This window comes from Mus caroli, chromosome 2 (genome assembly GCF_900094665.2).
Source record: "Mus caroli chromosome 2, CAROLI_EIJ_v1.1, whole genome shotgun sequence".
NCBI classification, from domain to species: Eukaryota; Metazoa; Chordata; class Mammalia; order Rodentia; family Muridae; genus Mus; species Mus caroli.
In genome coordinates this window covers 91402547-91409103 of record NC_034571.1, presented here as the reverse complement: position 1 = coordinate 91409103, position 6557 = coordinate 91402547, and the positions used below count along the sequence as shown (strand labels likewise).

The 6557-nt window shown below is 36.2% G+C and overlaps 1 protein-coding gene across 10 annotated transcripts in view; it reads right to left on the bottom strand.

The window, feature by feature from the left end:
- The window catches only part of Lrrc4c (leucine rich repeat containing 4C), a 1249590-nt gene that overhangs the window by 41742 nt on the left and 1201291 nt on the right, over positions 1 to 6557 (bottom strand). The window lies entirely within an intron of this gene.

The following is a 6557-nucleotide window of genomic DNA, read 5'->3' as shown; positions in this document are numbered from 1 at the left end:
GCAGGGCAGGTCTCTGTCCTCCGGCTGGGAGGGTGCCGGAAGTCTGCGGCCCCAAAAGGGTGCTGCCTCAGCGGCTCTGTGGCTCCTGCCTGTCCCAGAAGCCGTCTGCCCCCGTGGTCCCCACTCTGACCTGTAGAGACTATGCTCGGCGGAGTCCCGGAGCCAAGATGGCGCTCCCTGCAGGGCAGGTCACTGTCCTCCGACTGGGCCATCTGACATTTTTAAATACAGAATTTTGAAATAAAAACTTGGACCAAGAAACTAAGTTATAGTAAATGATGCTTTGCATAGTGCTCATAATGTTATAATGCAGAGAGTTATAAGTTGCTATTCATATGATTTTACATGTAATAAAGGCACAGGCGTGCCAGAGCAGAATAGATAGAATTATAGACAGAGTTCAGCTACAAATGTAGGCGATAGTACATATATATTCTCTGTATGATAGAAAGGAATGATCAGATTACTCAATAAAGTCTTTTGTGTGAGTTATGACTTGCTCTACCAAACCCAAATGTAAAGAAAATAATGTCTCTCAATTGAAGAGTGAAGACAAGGTTGAGGAGGTAGAGATGAGCTAGGAACATTGGTTTTTTTGTAACTCTCTGCTGAAATATTTTATAAACTGACACCAAATGCTGATCACACATAGCAGGGAGCTAAGCAAACCTGAAAAATGTTTTGGATCCTGTACAGAAGAGCTAACTGCAGGAGTAAACAGAATAACAGAGAGAATCGAAAAATGCTTTGGGATGCTTACAGGCTAAGGAAGATTTGTACAATATGTTGAGAATACCATCATCCTTATTCTTATATAATTGAGTTGGGAGTCAAATGTCAAGGGTAGGATACATGAGCATCAGTATAAGAGTCAAGTTATGACGGCTCTCACACACCAAGAGCATGATGATGGTCTCAAATCTAGACAGACATAGCTCGGGAAATACTCTTCTGCTCAGCTCTCGCTTGTGTTCTTGTAGCATAAGTCATCAAAGGGAAGATATAATTAGGAGATAGAAACGGGAGGAATAGAAGTGTCCTCACAAACAAATTCTAGCCATATACATCATGAAAGTGTTCCCACCAGCACACAGGTCTTTATTAGGGAAGACCCTTATTAATATTAAAGTGATCTAAGAATTATCAGTTGTATAATCTGAATAACTGAATTATCATATAGCTTAATATTGCTTATTTATAGAAAAATTTAATCTAATCACGTGTAAAACCAGGCCCAAGAAACAAATTTTAAACTAGGACACAAAAATATAATTTCCTTAAAATAATAGTATTAGTAGATTATATTAGTTCAACAGAGTGATTAAGTATATTACTTATTTGAAATACAAGACAAAAATCCTCTCTTAAATTATTTTATTTTTCTCTGGCTACACTCTACATTTCATTAATGATGACTGATGGGAGCAATGACAGTTAATTGAAGCATCAACTTGAGAACCGAGCTTTCAAGATGACGCATATAAGAAATTTTATAATCAGCAACAAATAATTCCCCAATTTAAATTATTCTAAAGTGTCCTGTTTTGATTTTCCTGAAAGATCTCATGGTCATGAAATAGAAGAACATTGGGGAGTTATTTGAAAATTAGAGGCAGTAAATCCTATGATAAATTCTGGGGAAGTATATAATTCTGTGCTGAACAATTTGAAGAATCTAGGACAATAAGATAAAACTGTTATGTGTGTGTGGGTGTGAAGCTGGGAGGAGGTAGTGACTTAGTCACTTTGTTCTGCTCTAAAAAAATTCCTGAGACTGTGTAATTTAGAAACGCTTGGCATTTATTTCTCATGATTCTGGAAGCTGAGAAGGCTAACTTCAAGGCGACATATCCGGTCTGGAGATGTTCTGGGTTTTGTTTCTGCATCAGCACTGGGCAAACAAAACAAAACAAAACAAAACAAAACAAAACAAAACAAAACAAAACAAAACAAACAACAAAAGGGATATGGCAAAAACATACCCTAACAAGCACCTTCCAGATGTTAAATGTGATAATCTTATTCACAAGGCCTCTTCCATTATGCCTTAATTACTAAATATTATCAGGTTACATAGTATAACCATAAAATATTATGGTTTTCAAAAAAGATGGTGCCATTTAAGAGGAAACATGATAACAGATATAATATATGACAAGGCAGAGACAATAGAAAATGTTAAAGCGTTACTGGTAGAAAAGAGGCCTGTGAAGTGTTTTTCGAATTTTAACTGATTGGTAGCATTCAACAATGTTTTCATAAAATATTAAGGCACAAAAGACTGTGGTGTGGTTTTACTATGTAGAATGAACACATGATGTTTCATTTCCTCTGTTCCCTGTATTTTTCCTTTCTTCCCTGTTTTTATAGGAGGATTTCCAACTGAAATGTCCTTTTTGTGCAATAAAGCATAGACACCGATCTCACTAGTGAAAAAGAAGGAAAGCAGCCAGTTTTGTTTTCTGTTATTTGTTTTGTTTTGTTTTGTTTTGTTTGTTTGTTTGTTGGTTGGTTGGTTTTGTCTATACCAACATAAAATTTCTAAAATAGGCTCTAGGTATCCTGTGGAAACTGGGAGTTTCAAATACTCCAATTTAGAAACATCACCAATAAACACAACTCAATTATTTATTTTTCAAGTTATACACAAAAATCTAAATCTGAAAGCTGTTTTCTGTTGCAACTCCTGTATTCCCATTGATATTGATTTAAAACATTGCTACACATTTTACATTCTGCCCAGGGCTACAGAAAATAGAAGTGATTGAGATATAATGGGGTTTTCTCTCTTTCTTTGTCATGGTTTCTTAATCCTAAAAACATGAGAAATTAGAAGTGGGTGATGATGATATCTTTTTGTGCTCTATCAGTTGTCCTCTGAGACTGAGAATACTCCAGTTTGGGTAGGAACCCAGTTTAATGAATATCCATGAATGAGTGCAAGTTGGGCAATGAATGGTACTCATTTTTTAAGAAGTTAACTTCTTACATCTTATCATTATCTTTGGTTGTCTGGATAACTGATACTGGGGAAAATGTAGAATACTGACCATTACAATGACACCAGATATCATCTCTGGTTCCACTTTTATTATCTTCTATCAGGCTTGACCCTTATTAGCCTTTGAGCATTACAGCTGTAAACTCATCACCTTTGCTTTCATATTGACATTTTCCCTCTTTGGTAGAAAGGGTAAGGCAAAATGCATTTTAAAAATTTTGAATCAGAGTGAAAGCAAGAAACACAGTTTGAACAGACACAGAAATGTCTTTTTCTAGACCCTGGAAAGGGAGATAGCTAGGAAGTCTCTATTTGATTATCTTTGACTTCTCTTGAAGGCCGAGTGTTCTTGAGAAGATCCTACAATTTAGTGATCTGCTATATCATTATTTTGTCTATGTAGCATTTGCCTTGTCCCATTGCATTAAGAGGAAGCCTGCAAGGAGCGAGTCACACATCCTTTATTCTAATGATTTAATATGTAAATCCTTCACGATTTGAATATGTCTTTGCTGTTGATTTCAATAAAGCCAGGTACTGTAACAAACTCTTAAACTTGTATGTTGTTTATATCACTTCAGTACAAATGAAATAGCTTAACAAGCCTAAGTAACTCCATCAAAGCCTGCTTGTTCAGTACATATCAATGCAAAGATTTTTGTTTAGGTCATCCATAATCAAAATCAAGGTAATTTACCCTGTGCTTCTAAGTGCCAATTTCAGGAAGAAAGACTTGGGAAGTTTTTACTGTGGTCATTTTCATGACATGGTATTGACTCACAGATTCCTCTTACCCTTTCTAGATGAAACATTCTCATTTTATACCTTACCTCATCTATAAGCTTTGTTATCCCTCTAGTCATCTCCACTACCTCTCTCTTTTGTCTTCTATGATAGCTTTGTTAAAGGGTAATGACCTTATTGTAACTAGCCTTGAATAGGGAGGAAAGTGTCAAGGAGATAATAGGAGACACGCACACTTAGAAAGAGAGGGGTGAGACAGAGAGAGAGACAGATACAGAGACAAAGAGAGAGAGAGAGAAAGAGAGAGAGAGAGAGAGAGAGAGCCTGCAACTACTGCCTGCCACTTTTCCTAGAAAGCACTATATCCTATTCTTTCTCTACCCATCACATAATGTCCAAAGACATCTATGCCCACTAAGATTGTAGGTGGCCTTCTAATCAAATTTTATAATAGAGCCCAGAGAGAATGGTTATTTCCAATTATCTTGAATGCTTTGAAATTTAGTAAGGAATGACTGTCACCTAGATGACTTAGGAAAGTATGATAGGCTAAATTGGCTAACTCAAGTCACACTCTGCTTTATGTCCTTTATATCCTCTATATGAATATGATTTAGGGCTTGCTTTTAAGTTGGAAAAATGACAAGAGTGTAGATTATTTACTACTTTGATTGGGTCCTATCATATAGCAAAAGGATGGATGATCCTACCTGCAATTACATATATTTACACATAAACATTTTGTTAATTTTTGAGATTGTTATTTAGTTACAGTTTCTCCATCTCTTTTCCCTCCTTCATAAATTCTGGTATATCCCTTCCCATTTTTCTTAAAAGTCATGGCATCCTCTTTTCATTATATATTTTTGGGTGAATAGGTATATTCATGTAGGTATGTATATATTCCTAAATATAACCCATTGAGAAAATAGGTTACTTGTATGTATAGTTTAAGGGGTGACATTCTAGGACTAATTGGTATGGTCTTCCATGGAGAGGGCAGCTTCTCTCGTAGCTTTACCGCTGCCTGAAGTATTTTGGATAGGGTTGGAACCTTGTGTAGGTTTTTTCCCATCTAGTACAGTGTGCTTGTTGGTGTCATTCTGGTTCAGATTATGTTTGGGAGGTCAAGTCCATGAATCTTTGCAGGCACAGCTTCCTATGACCGTGGGAGATACTACTGATATGTGGCCTTTCAAGATGCATTATCTAAGTGATTTTCAAATTGACCTCCAGGAAGGAAGTTGTTGTTTAGTTCTGATGGGTTTATGAAAGAAGTAGTTTTGAGTGATGTCTGGACATTTATAATATGGGTCCACAACTAGCCATCAAAAAAGTCAGGACTCCAAGCCATAGGCAGAGGAATACCTATACTTCTACCTATATCAAAATACCTTATTCAAGGATGTGACTTCCACTTCAAACTCAGTGTGCTTTCTGATTACAGGCTTTTGGACTTGTAAGAATACCTACCAAGCTAAAGTATATCAGATAATAATACACTGATTTGTAATGCAGAATAGAAAACTACAAAAATAAATAAATAAATAAGTTGGGCCTGATGTCTTAAGCTTATAATACAATTACTCAGGACATTGAGACAAGAAGATGACAATATCAAAGCCTACTGGCCTCCAAAGTGAAAGCAAGGCTAGCTCTGTCCACCTAGTAAGACACTGCCTCAATTATAAAGAGGTTGGGGCTTGTCTAACTGAGGGGGAAATCACTCATCTAGCAAACATGTCATGATGGGTTCACCTTTCAATATTACCAACACACAAACACACATACACACACACACGTCTTTTAGAACATTTTGTAAAACTATAGTATGGCCTGAATTTCTGTTCAGAGAAAAGTATTTTTTCTCAGTAATTGTACAGGTCAATAATAGTAAAGGATCTTCAGTTAAAAAGACATACCAGAAAAAGAAAGAGAGAGAGAGAGAGAGAGAGAGAGAGAGAGAGAGAGAGAGAGAGAGAGAGAGAGAAAGAAAGAAAGAAAGAAAGAAAGAAAGAAAGAAAGAAAGAAAGAAAGAAAGAAAGAAAGAAAGAAAGAAAGAAAGAAAGAAAGAAAGAAAGAAAGAAAAAGAAAGGGAGAAAGAAAGGAAGGAAGGAAGGAAGGAAGAAAGACAGACATGTATTTTGTGGAGATGACTGCACGCACTCTGATCAATAGATGCTGTATTTAGATCTGCATTTTGATGTCAGTCTTATAATTAAACTCAGAACATATTTTCAAAGCAGAGATAATTACTTTTCAGCAAATGCTAGGCCACAACTAGAACTCTTCTGAGGCCACAAGGAAACATGAGCAAGCTACAGGTTTCTCACACTATGGATGATTTTTCACCAATACAATGTGAACATAGCCAGTCATTAAAATTTTCAAATGATTTATGCAACACAAAGAAGCAATCCTAATCTAAACAAAACAATTCTACAGTTTTAAATAAGAGATAATTTTTATACTTGTGTGTGGTGGTTTGAATAAGAAATTTCCACTATAGACTCATGTATTTGAATACTTAGTCCCTTAAAGGTAGTAGTATTTGTGAAGGTAACGAAACCTTATAGAGGTTAGAACTTAATAGAAGTATGTCGCTGGAGCAGACTTTGAGGAAATATAGCCTCACACTGCATCCTGTTCTTTCCCTTACTCTGCTTCCTGAGTGTGGATGAATACGCACTGATCCAGCTTCATGTTCCTACAGGCTATCATACAGTCTCTACAATTATTGACTGCATTCTACAGAACTGTAAGCCAAAATAAATTCTCCTTGAGAGGCGTTTTGTCATTATATTTTATCATA